This window comes from Takifugu rubripes, chromosome 13 (genome assembly GCF_901000725.2).
Source record: "Takifugu rubripes chromosome 13, fTakRub1.2, whole genome shotgun sequence".
Taxonomy (NCBI): domain Eukaryota; kingdom Metazoa; phylum Chordata; class Actinopteri; order Tetraodontiformes; family Tetraodontidae; genus Takifugu; species Takifugu rubripes.
Genome location: NC_042297.1, coordinates 9,939,281 through 9,959,492, shown reverse-complemented (window position 1 = coordinate 9,959,492; position 20,212 = coordinate 9,939,281). Strand labels below are relative to the sequence as shown.

The 20,212-nt window shown below is 43.5% G+C and overlaps 1 long non-coding RNA gene across 1 annotated transcript; it reads left to right on the top strand.

Moving 5' to 3' along the window:
* The first annotated feature begins 274 nt into the window (after positions 1-274).
* LOC115252090 (uncharacterized) lies at positions 275-2,697 on the top strand. The gene is made up of 3 exons (XR_003890530.1): positions 275-481; positions 1,958-2,001; positions 2,143-2,697. It is a non-coding gene; the product is annotated as an uncharacterized lncRNA (long non-coding RNA).
* The last annotated feature ends 17,515 nt before the right edge of the window (positions 2,698-20,212 follow it).

The window sequence follows — 20,212 nt, the reverse complement described above, 5'->3', positions numbered from 1 at the left end:
CACTGTTCTAGACTGAATCCAGTTGAGGATCTTTGGAGCCATTCAGAAACTGTTTCAACCAAGCCCATATCACCACGATACGTGCAAAAAAGTCCATAAAGCTTCATTCCTTCGCTTCTTTCCCTCTGTTTCTTGATTTTTTTAAATGTGTCTGCAGCGCCCGCTTGATCTGTCTGGAAGTCAATCCGGAGCAGGAAGAGTGACAGGTGGAGTGATTGTGAATGCGTTTATTGCTCTGCACTCAGCTCACACCCCTCAGACCTTTTCTAGCAGCAGACATTTTGACCCGTGAGAGGGCGAGACAAGTGTAAGTAACGACAATAATGGGGATGGGACAGAGGTAGTGTCACTGGCTGGAGGGCAAACAATTACGTCACGTAGCAAAAAAGGACAGAAGACGGAAAGGAAAGAGGCTAAAGGTACAGCTCAAACACTCATGAGAGTTCCTCCATTATCTATTCACCAAGATTGGGAAGGAAAGGTGAGTCAAACCTTTGAATCCACTGTGTCGCTTTAAGGTCAGAGGGAGAATTTGTTTAAAATGAATCAAATCACATAGCACATAAAATAATTTAAACGGTTGCAGCTCAAACTACTGGAAAACATTAGAAAACTAATAATGTAATAAATTAAGTAACAATAAATTAATCACTGGGGACAAAAGAGAAGGGAAAAAGAAGTACAGTGTTCAGGGAAAAAGTGGTATAAGATGGATGGATGTATGCACAAACAGTAGTTCATAAATATTAATGAAGCTCCGACGTCATTCATTAAACTATAGAAATGCCAGGAGAACAATGATAATAAGAGAAGAGAAAAAAATGCAACATGATTGAAGGTATAAGCTGCATTAACGGAAGAAATGTCTATATTAAAATATGCATCGTGTTTTTCTGGAGTGCCTCTTGTGTTAAGCGAGAATGTTGAGTTTTGCTTACTTTTTTTCCCACCTCTATATAAAGTGCTTCATCACAGCAGGGTCCAAATTCATTTAATTTTAATGGTTTTGGAAAAATGTCAGTGCCTGTCTGTTTATTTCGTTACATTGCGCCTGTGTTGTTGGTAATCCTCTTGCCTTTAATTAACATAGCAAAATTATTAATGTCTTCTTTTTATCTTCATTATCGTGACTTTAATCCTTTTAGCGGCTGAGAAGCGTGCCTAATCACAGGGAATGGCTTGTGATGTGTGTTATTTCAGCTTGTTATCCAACTTGCAGTCGCAGTTTAATAAAGTAAACAGTATCGCGGTCAGACGCTGCGTCTCGGGATAGGAAACTTAGCCAAAATCTGGCAAAGACCTCAGATTTCTCAATCAGATTTCATCATCACATGAATGTCATATCTTCATATGATTGTTCTTGTAAACCTACAGACCAATTAATTAACCTTATCAGTTACTTAATTCAGGAAGGCAGAAATTCTGCTAAATGATTACGTGTTTATTTTAGTAGCACATGCTATAATTAGCATCCCTGATATTTTAAAAATGACGTACACGTTCACAGATAAGGAGGATTAATCTGCAGACTCTCTTCGGGAGCTGTCAACTGCCAATGGGTTTAGGAACTTTATAAGACCTGGGAAAAGTAAAGTTTTTATCTACAGAAACACGGCACTAGTTTAGAATTAAAGAGTCTTGGTGCAGCTCTGCAGCCTGCAAATATATATCACAGGCTTACAAACTAAGTACACCTTCACACCAGGTCTATTCATCAGGTGCTGATGCCAAGTGTGATATTCAGTGTCAGCACAATGTGTACAAAGCAGTAAATCAGTAAGGTTTTATGCATGCATGTGTGCGCACGCATACGTGTGTGTGTTAAGGGGAGCTGGATTGCACATTTGTACTGGGCACCTGTGCACAAGCACAAATCAGCATTGGCATCAAGATGAAAGAGACAATGTGGTTTTGATTGATTAACTGCTGCTTTGTTTCTTTTTATCCCTGTGGTGAGTGTTAACAGTGTTCCAGGAGAGTCCAGGTCTTCTTGATAGCGGTGTGAGTATGGTCGTTTAAAAAAAAAAAAAGCGCCGCGTGAATAGTAACAACACAATCCGTGGATTGGGACAATATGTTATTACAGTGCTTTTCTTCTTCTGAATTATAATTGCTACTTTTTCTAGATCCTTCAACATACAGACCCCAAGACTGCATCATCTGTCAGCCGATGGCTGGGATCCTGTTCATCCCCACAGAGCCAACTGAGAAGTGGCTGGGATGAAGGTCAGCACCTCTGCCATTAGATGGAAAAGGGTGGATCCCCCACTGAGGATTGAAGAGGAGCTACCGCCCCAACTGGAGGAGTTGAGGTATCTCAGGATTCTGTTCAAGACTGAAGGAAGACTGGCAGATGGATTGGGTTGCGAGGAATGTCAGTTTCTGTTCTATGGATGGATGACAGCTGGGTTCAGACATCCAGGAGGAGCTGGGGCCGGAGCCACTCTTCCTCCACAGTGAGAGGAGACAGTTGATGTGTTTCAGGGTCAGGACGCCTTTTTCCTGTTTCTCCTTTGTGCCGAGATGATCAAACGTAGCAAAATCCTTTCTTCCCATGTAGCAGTTTGAGAGTTGTTGTTCAGATGTGGCTTCATTTAGTTTCTATTCAATAACAGAATGTTTTCTGACAAATCCCCCCTTCGGAAAATGCACACTGCATGCATTCTTCTACGCAGGGGTGTCATAAAAATCATTTGCATCAGCAGTTGTGCACACTGCAGAGTTCATCGGTACTTCCCTGCGAGGGGACGCTCTGTGTTTGGGAATCGGTTTGTCTCAATCAACGCTGTCAGAAACGGTCCATCCTCACAACAAGATTAGAAAATTCACACAAACATACTCTCTGACCACATGATGCCTCATAAAATACAATAACCATACATTTTCTTTGAAGCGATCCCTGTAATTCGATAGTGTCCAGTGGGGACGCCCCCTGGTCGGCTTATTTGGGGCATTTCTCTGCTTCCACACAGGCCGGCCAAATGAACAGCTCATTATCCGGTTTGATAAAAACTCCAACATGCCAGGCGGAGTCAGCGGGATGCTGTGGCTTCGGTGGAAAGGCAGGTTATCCACTGATCAAAGGATTACCAGTTGGATACACATCGCCATGACTGAGGCTCCTTGGAAAAATGAAAATAAGCCTGAAAATAAGCCTTGCTATCAGAATATATAGGGAGTGTGCCAATGCAGCCACTGCCACCAGAGCAGCAGGAGCTTCTGTCAACAGGCATTTTACAACAACCATTCAAGGTTTATCCTGATGTGTATTCTACGTCAAACAGGGCTAAAAGTCAAACTGGCAGGACCAGTTTCAGGGGGGCCGCTGTGCATGGTGGCGGTGCAGCAAGTGGAGTCTGCATATTTTTAAAAATAGATTGGTCACCATAGAACGAGAAGGTGAATATATCAGCTAAGATTTGGCAGCTGTAAAGAAATAGCAACAGTGGAAAAATCCTAGTTAGTCACCACTGAATTATGCCAGTGCTCCACTGTGCAGTTAACACAATTGATGGTGCAAAGTGTTCTCTTATCTTTAAGGATTGGGCATTTGCATAGAAGAAGAATGCTCAAAACAAACAATTAAGGGAAAACTTGGTGAGAGCCATGCTTTATCCACCCTTATCTGCTGCTGGCACCACATTCACATTCATGTGAACGTTGCATACACACTCTCTCTCTTTCACACACACACAGACAGACACACACGTGCAAAATGCAATTGCATCACAGCGTATAAGACAATATTTCCTCATATAGTTGGAGGAGGTGGAGTCCCCCGCGCTCTCTCAGACAGTGCAGTTGTCAATCATTCCAAGATATCTGAACCCTGGATTTACATAAGAGGCTCTGTTTTTTTTCCATTCAACATTATTGACACAGTGACTCTTACCATTAAGACTGTGTAGGAGCATTTTGCAGAAACAAAGAGCCCGACACTCCCAACAAGAGACAAGTATGGGGAAATCTTCACTTTAACAGGAAGAAACCCGGAGCAGGACCAAGCTCACATGGGGGCAGAAAGACAGGTCAGACGAATACATCATGAAGGGGTCAGTGGGGTCGGTCAGCGGGCGAGTGCAGCTATGGGGTCAGCAAAGCCAGCATATAGCTGCAGAGAGAGGGAGAGAAAAGCACCAAAGTACATAAGAAATCAGGTTGTTGGAGCATTGGCTCTGCCTGTTCATGTGACTGCTGCAGAGAAGTCCGACCAGCCGTTAGCGGCAGGCTCACCTCCGGGTCAGACGGGCGCTCGGCAGTGTGGCCACGCGTCTCAATCAATCGTTCAATTTTTATTTATATAGCGTCTTTTACAATCAAAATTGTTTCAAGGCACTTTCCAGAATCCCAGGGCCTGACCCCAAACAAGCAACAGTGGCAAGGAAAAACTCCCCTTTAACAGGAAGAAACCTTGAGCAGGACCAGGCTCATGTAGGGGGACCCTCCTGCTGATGGCCGGCTGAGAGGAGAGGAGAGGAGAGGAGAGGAGAGGAGAGGAGAGGAGAGGAGAGGAGAGGAGAGGAGAGGAGAGGAGAGGAGAGGAGAGGAGAGGAGAGGAGAGGAGAGGTAGAGGAGAGGAGAGGAGAGGAGAGGTAGAGGAGAGAATAGACACAGGGTGTTGACTCCAAGGTGTAACTTTTAATTAGCGGGGGGCGGGGGGGGGGGGGGGGGGGGGTCTAAAGGGCCGCATGAATTTTTGTAGGGCTCATTTTCAGCAGCAGCTCGATCTTTATTTGGCCGTTATCCCCGCTGGTTCTGTCTGCGGTGCGTTTTGCTTTGATTAATGTGCTTTTCGATTCGTCAGGTTCAATTTAGTACTTCTGATGAAGTAAAGCACCTCTGTTGTGTTTAATATAATCTCGCCATAAGACCCAGTCCCTTGACAATCACTTCATCAAACATTGATATACAGGTCCATTTTGGCAGATCTTCACACAGCTGGCCATCCAAAAATCTGGCCGGTGATCTGCTTGTATACTTGATGCTGGCACTGACCTAAAAAAAAGTAATTACCTCCATGACAGTGATTATGTTCAATTTATAATCACATAATTACACAGCAGCAGACTTTGCAATAAAATGATTAAATAGGTCCAGTCCAAATACATAATAAACAAAATAATTAAATAATGCGCGTTTCCAGTGTTTGTGCACTTCCATTTTGGGGACTATTTTTTGAACATTGCACCATCGTCCCAGATGCTTTTCTCCGTCCCTGCTACTTTATGAATAAGTGACACGATCGCCTGCCTTTGATGGGTAAACTTATGAAGAAATAAAGCAAAGCGTAATAAACAACTCTTGCAGTCTGCTCCTCCATCGTTCGGTCATTCGGAAACACGAAATATGACATTTTAACGGTAATGACCAGATGTCTGCACCCTTCCCCGTGTGTCTCCTCACAAACTTACCATTTCTCAGCTGCAGCTGACACAAACAATCTATGTTTCGTTAACTGGGAAGCTTTTTGACAGGACTGGGTGCACATGCATGTTTCATAGCGAGTCTTTTAGCTCCTTTAGCGGCTGTATTTCAAGGTCGGCGACAGCAGTTAAAAACAAAGGCTGTTTTGTTCCCCGTGGCGAGTCGTGTAACGCCTCCTGAAGCTGGCGCTTATTAAGACACCGCTACCTCGCAGACGCGACAGGAGGCCTGCCACTGAACGTTCCATGAAGCCTTGTGGGAAGAGGTCGGAGCCACATCTTTTGATTGGGGCGGCCACTGAATTATTGTAGTTGCAGGAAGATTCCTCTACACCATAAAATGTCATATTACAGAAACTGAGTCCTGACCGTGTGGTTGCTAAAATGCTATTTACATTATAGCTATAATTAGGCTTGGCTCGGTGTTGTTGTTTTTTTGTTTTTATAGTGGCTTTAGTGATGAAGAAACACCTCATGTCTGCAGCGAGGCGCACAGCCCAACTGTTGCCGCTCCTCAGCATTATAGATGCCGATAGTCTACGCAGTGCCTAAAAAAATCAAATCAAATAAAACCTCCTGAAACAAATTATGACAGAAATGGTCAATAATGGAAATTTGAAAGGAAATACTGCTTGTGTCTGCCTCATAGGACGCTAAGTCCTGGAGAAACAACAAAAACACTATCTGAACATTAAAGTAAAACAATATTCTTCAATACTCTTACAGTGCAGGCCTTTGATATTTACCCGCAGCATTGAGGGAAATTAGTCCACTTAAGGCCATAGCAACACAGTCAATTCACTGCAAGAGCTGTTTCCTAAGAAATCAATAGAATGTATTGTATTACATGCTAGCGATGATGAGGAAAGCAGTCTAAAGGGATGATGCAGGCTAAAATGCTGCATACCTCAGAGGCTTGCACCGACATCTGCAGTATAATGTGGGGAAATAAGAAGCCCACAGTCTGTGGAGTGGAACAGGAGGATTCAGAGATCAAACAGATAAGCCACTTCAGGCCTTTCCATCTAGCGCATCATAGAGCTTATACTGTATCAGGCAAATTATTGCTTGGCACATCACCCGCGGCTTATTTGGGCTCAGCTTCTGATGCTCCGAGTACAAGGCTGGACAGTGTTGGAGGACCGTGCTCTCCAGTAATGCCTAATTAAAATCCTAACTATTCAGTTGACCAAGCAGCTGGTGATCAGTGGAAATGAAGCATGAAGAGGGTCTTTTAATAAAACCTGTTATGTTAAATCACATAAGCAAAGTCAACCTAGAGGAGCGTCGGTAAGTTTCTCTCCAATTAAAGGAGGGGCGGGAATCAGGCATCCTCTTCTAAATCACGCTTAGCCGCGCCGTCTCTCACTTGCACGGTGAGTAAACTCGCAGCGATGGCGCTAAATAAACAGATGTACTAATGGCTGGTGAGGAGTGTGGGTGGCTGAGAGCCAGGATGCACACGCTGGGGCTCTCCCACGCACGTCACAGAAACCGCCGTTTCCGTTTGTCAACACGGATTTTGCAGAAAAGCAGAAGCCAAGCAAGGAGGGGAAAAAAAGGAGAACTGATTAGAGGATCCCGAGTCATGCCTCCACAGCCAAGACACAGTTGTGATTTTACTATAGCGTTTCACAGCAGAGCTAACGCGCGGAGGCCAAAGGCATTCTTCTGCTGTCAAAAGGAAAAAGCGTTTATCCTTCAGTTCTTCCGGGGCTTAAACCCTCAGACTCCTAACAGTCGCCGGCTCTCGGCTCAGTTTATTTTATGATTTTGCCTCAGTTCGGCGAATCCGCGGCGAGCTTTTGTTTTCAGCTGTTGAGGGCTTTTGATATCAGAGGATAATCCGCCTACTCACTTGGGTAAACTATGGGAAAAGGATGCTCTTGCAGGTGTTTTAGATACAGGATTGTTTACAAGAGGTTCAACCTGATTCCTGCAGTGATGTTTCCTCTGAGTGACACGATGCTTGGAAACATGATGGGGACTTTTTAAAAACAAAAGACCGAAGTGTGTGTGTGTGTGTGGGGGAAAGGGGGCTCAGCGGAGGAGGACCAGCACAGGGTTTCTGTGGGTCCTTGTTCTTTCCACTCAGATCATTGACCAACGTTCCCGTTGATCAGGAAGAGTGTACGCAGAGGAGTTTTTCTGATCTGCTGGGATTTTTCTATCTTTCTTTCTTCTTGGCATTTTTCGCAGCGCAGTCTGAACTCATCAAAGGCTGCCCGCTCATTTTGATGCATTTTCAATCAAAAACCTGTAACCATCTCGTTGATGAGGCATTAGAGGTCGTTATCTGGAGAGAGCCGTTTGATCATTTTACATCTCGGCTATAAGACGTCTGCATGCCTGTAATGACAGGCAGAAATGATACAAGGAATGATTTCAGCCTTTTCTAGAACATTGCCTTCAGGAACGTATATCATTAAAGTTATATTTAAAGTCATAAGCTTCTTTCAATGAGCCTGAAGGATATTTATACTTGCAGCTACTATAAAAAGCTCAGACCTAAATTTGCTTTTGCTGTTGCATTTCCTGCGCCGGGGCTGCTGGTATCAGGAAGACACACATCACACATTTTCCAAAGGTCACCAGCCTGCACGTGTCTTCAACCTTGGGTGTCCAGTGTTTCCTTTTTGTTTTTTTCCAGCCCCTTGCTGTGTGAGAACAGATGGAACACGGTCAAAACGGTGGGAAATGATGGAAATACATTTGAGTCGTAGGAGCAGAGCGGGCAGGAGCTGGACCAGCTCCAGACAAACGACGACACAACGGGCACATTTGACATATGTGATGCTATTTTAGTCAGGTTCAGACATTTGTCGTGACGCACGTGGCCGAGCGTCATGAAAACACACTGCGCGCTGAGGGAAAGATTTAATTTAGTGGTCCTGTGCCACCCTCATCACAATGGAAAACACAAGCAAACACACATTTTCATTTACCCACTTGTTTTTAATTTGGGGGGTCTGGTTGAGTGGCAGGAATACACCCTGGGCTGGTTACCTGTCCATCACCAGACACACACTTACACACATTGTTCACCTCAGGATTCAATCCTGGACGTGTGCTGTTGGGCGCTGAGGGTGCTGCAGCGGCCCTGTTGTTGGCATCGTAAAAACGTGCGCGTTTTTATTACTATTGTACTGTTATCTGATATTTAATTTTTCATGTGAGGTCAATGGAATAAAGACAGTCAATAAATAAATGAATATCATGTTTTTTCTGTTTATTATATCAATGTGTGATTTGACCAATCAGGTGGATTGTTGTCCTGATTATGACACACAAACCAGCTCTGGTAGAAATTTTTTTTTTTTTTGTGCGCCGAAAAATCAGAGATATGATGAAACGTGTTAATAAGATTCCTCAGAGTCCAGTTGCCTCAGCTCAAGTGAAATTACCGCCAGTTCAGCCAAACCAGTTAGCTGCTAGCGGTAACAGTGAGCGAGCTCACCTGTGCTAGCCAGGTTGACCACCTGCAGATATGTTGGGCTGTATGTTTGTGCTATAATCTCAAGGTCAATATGGTTCATTTGTAGTGATTTTACTTTGTCTTTTCTGAAAATTTGACCAAATCTCCTGCGTCAAAACCAAACTTTAAACTGTAACTTTTGCTACTGTGGAAATGTGTCAGTTCAACTTGTTTTTTTGGCATTAAAGCTTCTCTGTTTAGCTTTGACTCAAACAAGGGAGTGGACAATATAGTCAAGATGTCCCCAAAAAGCAAAACTGTCAAAATCAGATCATCTTGTTTACTGTCGGCCAGACAGATGAAAAAAAATGCATCAGGCGGAAAGATCGTTCGTCCAACTGCAGCTAATTAAAATATGACTGGATTTTGTTTTAGAAGGAGGATTTTATTCATATTCTCAAAGTCATCAGTCATGAGACGCGCGCCAGGTGACAGTTTGACATTTAGAAAATGTTTTTCTCTTCTTCTGACAAAGCAGATTTAACAATATTTGGAAAATAAATGAACAAGTTTGGCAAAAGCGTTCCACTCAATCACACAATGATTGAGATTCGTGGCAATTGTTGGAACTGTCAGGAGTTTGGATAAATAGAAGATGCGTTTGTGTGTGTGTGTGTGTGGGGGGGGGGGGGGGGGGGGGGGGGGGGGGGGGGTGTAAACTTTTAAGAACAAGATGATTATAATCAGACAAAGGCAATTACCACTGATGGCTGTTTACTAAAATGTGTAAAATGTCAAGTGAACGCACTCAGTTGTGTGTTGGTAACGGGAATTATGTCAAGTACCCAGACTGAAGTACAGCTGTCTGAATCATGATGTGTATTTTACATTTATTGCAATAAAAAGTAGGGTTTGATGACAAAAATGTCAGTTTTGATCTTTTCCAGTGGTTTTTAAGAAGAAAAAAAAGTAATAATTTAGCAAGTATTGGTCCAATCCAGTAAAGCTAGCCAGGATGCAGCATTTATAATTTTCTTAGTTTAACATTAATATCTGATAACATCCAGAAGATGTAACTTATTTCTTAATGTAATTTACATAATAACGATATTTCAAACAATGTTAATATTAAATGTGGCAAAGCTGCAAATATATGGTTCCCGCTGAAGAGTGGAAACGTTAAAGTGGCCATTATTAAAATTAATCCAATTTGTTCTACATTTGTGGAAAAGCTTGTGCGGACTATGATTTTAATCACGAATATCCAAATATGTGTTTGGAAGATCTGTGTAGCTTATCCTTGGCTTCCCGCGTAAGAGAGAAAAGGTTTTTATTTTGGCCCGGGTGGGAAACGGAAAAATCTCATGTCTGCGGGAGAACCTGCAGCTCACGGACGCCAAAACCCAGCTGAGAAGCAAGTTGCAGAAAGACTGGCTGCTCCAGGCTTCAACCATCTTGGCATCGCCGCTCCTGGAGTAAAATGGGATCGAGTGTTCTCGACGCTAATGTCACGGAGGCGAATCTTGGTGCATTCAGCTGCTGAACATTGATTTGGGCTGGAGACGTAGCGCCTCGTAGCTTAAATGCCTCAACTTGACATTCGCAGGTGGAGGCCCGACGCCCTCAGCAGCGGCTTTAGTTTGCTTAAGTACTCTGACCGCAGGACAGATAATGGTGGGGAACCGGCTCTCACGGAAGAGCGCGTGACCCCAGTGGCACCTCTCATATTTGGCAGCTGATCTCCGAATTGGGACATTAGAGCAGTGTTTTGTTTTTGTTTTTTTTATTACCTGACCTCAAAAAATGACAACACAAATAAAAATGTTAATACAAATCCATTTAGCATCACCGCAACGGTTGTAAATATATAACAATATCCATGAATGAGATTTAGCACCGGTTAGCGCTACCGCCTCACAGCAAGGTCTTCATCCAGGTGCTGAAAGGCAGGCTTGGTTCGTCTCGCTTCTTAGACTGGGAGGTTTCGCAACATTGTAAATAAAGGCAGCCCGAAACAGAAGAAGGGGATTAAATCAGAATGATTATTTCTCCAGAGGGGGGGCCATTCCCATTCTGACTCATTTGAACCGTCTCCCTTCAGGTGAAATGGGAAAACTGAGCCTCCATCACAGAGGGCAGGAGTCGACACCCCAGTATTAAAACGAATGGTGAATATTTCCTGTCAGCTGCTCATTAATAATCATGTGATACAGGACTCTCGGCTGGAACTGGCATTAAAATCATCCTTCTACGGCATATTTCATATATAATGGATACATTATCCCACGAACGATAATGGTCTCTGATACAGAAGCTATATCATTCATTTAAGCTCCATTCTACTGATGGGGTACTGATATGTGCACATGTGGGCTTTGCAGACGCTCACTTCAGGGAGTTCCTCTTTAAAAAGTTGTGGCAGTTGTGGCCCTCTGAGCCATGTGCAACACGCCAGTGGCCGATTGACCATAAAATGTTGATGCGAGCGTGTAATATAACATTATTGTAAATATCACCCATGTTGACCATCGTAACCAGCGGCCTATCGCACATCGTCATGGACGTTTGCACCTCTCCTAGAGCAGGAGGCTGGCTCCCCAACTATTACACATACTTTTCGAGCAATTATCCGTGACCGTACACAAAAAGGTGGATCCATATCTAAAAGTGTAAATCAATCCATTCCCGCGGCTACGTGCGCTAACAATGTCTCCGCGTAGTGCACGTCTCAGCTCCCTCGTGCAGGTTTTCCTATTGACCGTAAAAGAAATGACGGAATTCTTTGCTATTCCTCCATTGTTGATGCAGCGTCGACTCTTCAGCCATTCGTTTTCCGGGCTGCTTCCCTGGGAAAACTTCATTTTGAATGTCATTTCAGCACCTTTGTCATTTTCTCTTCTTTTGGCTTTGATTTACTTCTATTTGCACATGTGAAAACAAAATCAAAAGAAGCCAGCTGACTTCCCTTTTGCACGGCTGTTTGAGTGTGGCCCATTTCAGCCGCCCCGGTTGATTGGATTTCTAGATGGAGCAGTGAAGGTAATATGCAGCGGCGTATGTGTACAGCATATGCAGAACCGTTCCGGTTACGTTTTATAGTGCGTCTTCCTGCTCGGCCTGCGAGCCAAAGGTGTTCTCTCATCACATGTTCCCACACGCTATCTGTACTTTGCACATTTGCACGTTTAATTTTGAAACAAAAACAAGATGGTGAGGAGCTGAAGCTCATTCAGCCAAACTGACTGATCACTTCCTGTAAGAGCTTTCTTTACAGCCTGAATGTGCCGTGATTTCCTTTACCTACCAGGTGCCCTCTTCCAGGCAGAGACAAAGTGTGCAGATTGCTGAGTTATCTGGCGTATTCATAGTGGTTACCATAGCAAATGGTTGTCATGGAGACAGTTTCTCTGACCAGAGCCCGCTCATGTTAACTATACATTGACATTCAAAAACGTAAACTCGATTACTGAGAAGATGACTGGCAAATCACCAGATTTCTGTATAAATTATCCCATAAAACCGTCGTTTTCTCCCCCCAGAACTTCAGAAGTGCGCAGTATTGTTACGAATCTCGTATATCGTTATGTCATCTTGAAACGAGCTGTAAAATACGAAGAGAGCGACAAAAAGCTGACAAGGTTAATCAAGGCTTTTTTATTGCTCTCTGAAGTAACACCAGCTTCTTTTGGATGACAAACACAGAATCGAACACATGCACACGCGGATGTGCCAGAGGGTTTTTGTCATGAGCATCTGAGGAAAATGCTGGGATACATCCCTGTTGGTTGATAGCACTTAAATGTAGCATCCTGGGTTAAGGGTGTGATCTTAACCAAAACAGACATATTCTATACATTTAGTTTGATGCACTTCCTCCTGTGCACAGCAATTCATTTGTTTCACACTTTATGCAAAGAATGTCTTCGGGAATAAATAAGAGCACCAGTAATTTGGCAGGATGGTGATTTTTAAAAAAGCAGCTCAAATACCAGAGGGGAACAGTGGAACAGCTGCGGGGTTGTACGCCTCTGCGCCGCTTTGATTCATGTCTGGCCAAACTCGTGCATCAGAAATCAAACAACTGCGCAGAATCTTGGAGAAATCAAACACGCCGCACAACTGTCTCAACATATAAGATGGAAATCTTAAAAAACAGTATCAAAATGGGCGTGCTTACGATCTGCCTGACAGTTTAAAGGTCAGCTGTAGGCTGTAGCTTGACATCCTAGTTGTTGTGCATTGAGGGGGGAGCCTTTAAATTCAGCCTAGTTTCCCCTTGTTTGCGGTTGATGCTAACAAATAATAGGAATATCAGAGACATCAGGAAGGGATGCAACACTTTAGTGTCACCTTGACCTTTTCAAATCTAACACACCTAACACATTAAAAACACTCGTCTGCCCTTCTGAACCCTGTCATTGCCACCAGGATTGTGGCGTTTTGGAGGAACTGGAGGAAAATCATGTGACCGTGCGTGACGAGCAGCACTCAAATCTCAAAACGATTGGCTGCCAGACAGTTAAAAGGCGTGAAGGCGTTATATAAAATAATAATAATATCTGCTGTGTAGCGTTTGACTGATAACTGATCTCGGCAACGTGCAACAATCACCGCCTGTCATCAAAAGAGGAAGCGCTTTTGAAAGTTTGGCAGATTACTACTTAAATGCTTTGTCAAACTGATGAGGCAACATGCTGGCAATGTTGGCAACTTGATGTTTGACAATCCCCATGAGCGTGCTGGGTAAGCACAGGAAATAGCTGAATTGACTTCTGTACTGCACAAACCAGAGATAAAAGGGAATGTGTGACAGTTCTCCACTCAAAAAAAAAAGATACGTGGTGTAGGTACACGTAGGTGTGGAAAGAAGAGGACTAAATTCTGATATTCACCTGATCAGGGAAATAGTGAGGTTGAAAATGTGTCAATGAGTCAAACAAGAATAGTAATTGTAATAGACGTGATAAAACTAGACGAAACATATCGATGCTGAATATATTTAATAAGTTCAATGTTTCATACATTACATAAAATAACGGGAGAATCTCATCGGGATGTCATAAAATATGTAAAACAATGCTAAAGAATTTATGGAAGCGCTGCAGACCTGAAGCCTGTTACCAGTTCTGAACTTCTGAACATCGATATCTCACGCATGATGAACCTTCCTGGACCAAGAACTAACCCTTGTGGAATCCCTTTCTTCTCTGACTCATCTGAAAGGCATTTGAGCCATCAACACCGAAGGCAAAGAAAGAATTTAATTGTCTAAAGTGATCCAACATCATTGAAAACGATTGAACATTTGTGAGAACACGTGCTAATATTGTCTTGAGGTTTCATAATGTGTTGAAAATCAGAGCAACTTTCAAGTTGGCACCGACACAAAACAGACGGATTCATCCTACTAAACAAATTAATGATGTTAATTTCCTGGCTCGGAAGCTGCCGATGATGACAACGTCTTTAAATAGCAGCGTTTGCTGCAGCTTCTTCTAGATGCTTCTTCAAAGAAACATCCACTTATAAATACTTATTAATACAAGCTGAGACGATGTATTGCTCTCCTTAACAGGGCAGTGCGAGGTTTGATGAGGTGGTAGTTTTATCCTTGGATTTTAGATCATAGAAGAAATTTGCAAAAGTTATCTGAAGAGAGGGGTCTTGTTTGAAGATAAGAAGGTGAGAGGGCCAGCTAGTCTTATCTATCTTGGGCTCGCCATTCATCTTGCTAGAACCTTTTTTGGAACAATGGCTGATACAGATTTGTCTGTTTTTTTTTTAATAACTCTACCTGAAATTGTAAACTATGCTGTTTTTGTGGTAACCGTGGTGCAGAACAACCAGTTCTGTGACATGGAGGCACAGATAAAACTTTAAACCCTTGCCGAGAGCCTGTTCGGGAACTGTAACGTGCAATAAATTCCCATGACGAAAAAAAAAAAAAAAAAAGGAAGTTGGCAGTTTAATTTCAGTGCTAATAACTCTTACAGTGAGGAAAAGAGACAATTAACTAAGATCCAAGTCTTGCTATTACTGCAGACATAAATTGCAACACCTCAGTTCTGTAATAGTCTGACACATCTTTTATAAAGAGTTAAGATGGCACTTCCTTTGATGGATGAATTAAACCAAGGGTTTGAGAAGTCTGAATGATGAGCTCTGGTCCGTTTGTCCTCTGAATGACGCTTTAGATGTTGATTTGTTTCACATGTGACTGTTTCACTGTCGGTTAGCGAATGCTGGTCGGGATCATTGAGGCAGGAAGAACCCAAAAGAACAGAATTTAGACAGGACTAGAACCAGCTGGCTAAAAGGTGTAGTACTCGATCGGATAGCTAGCTTATTAGCAGATAGCAAATAAGCCACCTGCCAGTCATGTGTGCGGCGTAATGCAGGGTCATAAAATCGGACGTCAGATTAGATCGATCATCCCAGCATTGATTTAAAACAGCCCAGAATGTCCTAACTTAATCATTGAGGGAAGGTTTTAAAGCATTTAAGACATGTATAATCAGCTATTTCTATATAGCACATTCCATACGTGAGCAAGTCAACGTCCTTTACAAATAAAATCAACTGTTCTATAAAGAAACAAGCTGTTGAAGCACAAGATAATGAATGGAAGTTGATATTCGCTCGTAAACCTCCATTCAAAAAACATTACCGGCTTGACGGTTTGTGTTTAACTTAAAGGCTGGAAATCAAAGGCAGAATAAAACTCTGCCTTTTGTCCGGAAACCCGCTCCTCTTCCAGAATATTCTCACGGCTGAATCCTGGATAACTGCAGCAGCATTAGCCGCGGAGTGAGGGGCTGATCCGAAATGGCAGATGTCAGAGGAAGGATCATGAAACAGACAGGCCTGTTCAGAGGAGCAGAAGAGACGGAGCGCGCTACGGCCGGGGCCGCCTGAGCAGAGCAGCGCAAGCGTCTGAGCTCTCGCAGGTCGGGGAATTGCCAACCTTCGAGACCCGACGCTGCGATGGAAGTTGCTAAACTCGGAGTATTTTCAGTCGGAATATCAGATGTTGGGGGAGTTTAAATGAGGAACCCCGAGCTCTGTCTGGCCACTTTGACAGGTGCAGCACAGTTCAGGTCTCTGGATGCAGAGCAGTGGATTTAACAGCCTCTCGGGGCTTTTGCCCGAACTTGGCAGAAACATTGTGGCGAGCTGCGCAGAGTAATGCAGGCTATTAGCTTCCCCACATGCTGGAATTCATACACTGCGACGATTCACCCTCCTGATCCCCCGGTGCAGCTCTCACACCTGGAAGGCCAGATCTGTGGGGAAAAAATGGCTTCAATAAGAAAAGAAAGGCCCGATGTTTGACTGGGTTCTGCTGCTCTTGTACATAAAAATAGGAACAAGATAGGATTCAAAGAGCAACAGGAGCTAATTTGCTATTAAGATAAATATTGGAACGCTTTTTTGTACCCTCTCTCCAGCGCGTGGGCCAGACCAATAAGCAGAATATTAGCAGATAATTTGCTTTAACGGATGAGTTGTTGGGGAGTGCAGCCATCTGTCTGTTCTTTTAATTTGTCTCACTGTCATTTCTTCTCTCGATTGCGGGGATGCCAAAGACATCAGAGGCAGGCCCTGGACCTTGCTGGGAGTGCAAACAGTGATGGGTATCAGTATTGACATTGGTCTAAAAGGATCAGTTAGTTGTCTCTTTACCCTGCGGGTCCCATGATTCCCTATTCATACCACACGGCCTGAGAACGTGCCTCTCCCTCGGAGCTCCGGGTCTCCAGTGATCTCTAAGAAAATACAGGGAGCCGTGCTGCTTAATGCCCCATAAAATTCTGACATCACCTTTCCACAAGAGGGGGAGGACACACTCAATTTGATGGGCTAATTGTGTGTGGCATAATTAATCAATGTCTCCTGAACAACAAATTCCCACATGCTCACTCTCAGTGTAGCATGAATGCCAGTGAAAGCAAAGGGGCTAATTTAATTTACTTGTATTTATTCTCCTTTATGATGGGATCCAGCCATTTCTGGATCTGCCACTTGATCTCCCGGTGAGATGGGCACGGCTACCAAACATGACTATTTACAGTCAACAGCTCAGATTCGAGCACAAACAAAGCCGAAGGGCTTTTAAAAAAAAGAAATCACACCAGCGTTTTACAAGCTGTTTCGTTGTCAGCTAATCACCAATTATTTATGTGTGCAGATGAATGAAAACGTGTCACGAATGGAGGAATACCAACAGTTCAATCATTGCACAGATCCAGATGAAAGGTGTGGTTTCAGACATCATTCCGTTTAATAATAATATTTTTTTTTTTAAAAGAATCAGCAATGGAATCCAGCAGTGGATTGGATTTCCATTGCTCAGCAAGGAGATCAATTTTAATTGTCTCTTCACTTAGTTGTCTCCTCCATTACGGAAAAAAAGCCATCACTGTCAACACTTAGTACAGTGTATCATTGCCGCCAGCCTGCGGGCCGATATCTTCAGCGCTCATTGATTAGCCAAAACGACTGCGGGCCACCGAGATGAAGAGTGACATTTGAGATGGAGGAAAGCAAGAGAAGATTCGGTTCCCACTCCAACCTTTTAAAGTCCACCATTTCACCACAGCTGGAACTTTAAAGCTGGTGCCCTCTAATATTTAAGGTACTAATAAATTCAGAATACAGCATTTGTTCATGCTAGCTGGAGAGAAAAGTCTAACTCTTCTGTCTCTGGGCAAAAGGTGGAGTGGCACAACCTGAGTTATGTATGAAATAATTAAGTTGTATAAATAAGTAGGATTCCTGGTTGCATGTTAAACGAGCTGGTGTGGAAACAAATGTATTTTCTTGATCACTATTTTAAAGATCAGGGCTTTTCACACGCCTCGGATGGTTCGGCTGGTTAGAATAACGATAGCCGGTGACTGCCTGAACCTAATCAGAAGCTCTGTTTGCATGCTTTTCTACATCAAAACATCTGTTGGACATCAGCAGCTCATCATGCTAGCCTGCTGCTCGTAGACGTGCACATTCCCTAGCAGAACTATCTCTGCTGAGATACCTGCTATTAGTCCTTTAACAAGCTTTTAAATGTTACAGTCACTCACTGCTGTTTAACTTTTATGCCAAATGTGTGAAGCTCTGCATGCTCTCACCACCAAGCCATCAGATAACGAGGCTTGGTGGGCTAATTCTGGCTCAGCACGTCCCGATACAGTCACGAACGGTCACAAGGCACCGGGCGTCAAGATTTCCCAAGTGGAAATGGGCTAAATCTCACACCAATAATCTCAAACGTGGATCAACTGAGCGGCAAATGTGCTGTCCTTCAAGGGACAAATAGGTTTATTCATAAAATTCCTTCCCCTGCCAAACTAATCCGGGCCATCTTAAATCACCTCTGTGCATAGCTGGATGAGATAACGATGTGGCGAAGATCCTGAGATCAACCCCTCAGCGAGGTAGAGGGAAAATCAGCTGCTGTGACTCAGACTTGACTTCAGTGATCGCTGCGTCACAAACAGCTTGGATCTTTTAGTCGTCATCATTTTTCCTTCATCCTCTTCTTCCTCCTCATCAGGAAATCCTGATCTGGACCCACTGCTGTGCAGCAGCTGTAAGTACATCTGATGTCATATTTGTTTGTTGTCTTGTTTGCTAGCAAGAGTCTTTACACGCAGGGAAAAGTCTACAAAACCAACCCATCATTGACTTTGAAATGCAGCAATAGTTTAATCTCATTGAACGGGTTATTTATAGCTGCCAGTTTCTATGAAGCAAGCGTTTGCTTGATCCTTAAAGACAAAAAAAGGATATTTAAATTCCTGTAAGGTGCAACAAGCAGCAATCTCACTATGGATTCATCAGTGTGCTGAACGAAAACTGACGCCACGCCAAAACATGTAAATGAGGGAAAGCGAGGTGCAGAAGCACCCAGCAACATGTGAAGTGCGATATTCAGCCCTGCAAAATGAATTTGCACATTGATACATTGTCAAGCCCATAGGGGAAAAAAAAGTTATACATTCAAAGCAGATTTCCTGTCTTTTGTTATTCGGGCTCGCACAGCTGCAGGCAGGGAAATGCTTTCACATTTGTTATCACGCTAACCACATGCATGCTCGTGGCTGGCACGCCGAGAGCGAGGACGCCAGGATCTGTCTTTGCATGCGGCGATTACCGATCGGCGAGCGGCTGACTGGTTAATGTCCTCTATAAGCATGAGAAATGCAGCCTCGTGTGCGGCTGGATGTCTGACTCCAGGAGGACGGCTTCCTTTGATGGTTGCAGAGATCAAAAGAGGCAGATTTTCTTCTATCCAGAGTCATTTTAGAGTCCCCTCCTCCTCATGTGAAAACGCAAGTGCACACACACACACACACGCAAAGGTTTTTGACTTCATTATACGTAGGTGCTACATGTTGCTAGCATGTTGATAAAAATGTGATATTCCTATTTTCTTGTTCCATTTTCCTTCCCTCCTGTGTGTATACGTGTGCTGGTATGACTAAAGGTCTTCCACTCCTAGAGTGTAGATGTTGGTGAAGCTTGTAATCGTGGGATGGAATAAGCTTTCATGCCAGTTTGAGCTTGTCTAAAGACACCAGCTGTAGCCAAGAAGGCAGCATGGATGTCGCCTCATCGTTAAACACATCTGTAGATCCTAATGTAGGATGTGACCGATGCTGTTAAAGACCCCGACACGCACCAGGAAAACAAAGGGGGTTCCAAACGGTTCTTTCATTTTTCTCACCACAGTTTTCTGTTAAATGTGAATGAACGAGCTGTTCCGGAGCAGCCACATTAAGCGACTCGTGTCCTTAGAGGTGAACTGATTTTTTTTTTTCCTTTTCTGCATCCTTTCATCTGCCAGAATGTTCAGTGGGTGGAAATCACACAACCCTCTTCACTGCTTCATGTCAGCTGAGAGGCCAGTGTAGATATGGAAGCTAAAGCTCCCTTTTCTAACGGATTTCTCTGTAAGAAGGTGATTTTGTTCTCTTGGTGTCCGTTATATTACTTTTCAGCATTTTCAGCCGCTAAGAAGAGATCTCATTTCAGCATCGTGCCTGAGAGAAGAGGCTTAGGGGGAGATGACAAGCCTCTGTCAGAGCTTCCGTGCCAGGAAAATTAGGGTTACACAATTACCCACAGTTCCACAAGCGTCACCAAAAAGAACCTCTTCGTAATTGGATCCATTTTTAGGGTTTTAGAGCTCGCATCTTTGAAATATACAGTCAATAGGACCCAGGGAAATGGGTTTGTCTTCATCTCTGGTGGCGGTTGGGGGAAGAGAACAACACCAGGGTCATTCAGGGCAACTGTGCAGATACAACATGACTGTGAGGGAAAACGAGAAATTACACAGGTCTCGTGAAGAAATTTCAATCTCTGTTTACTG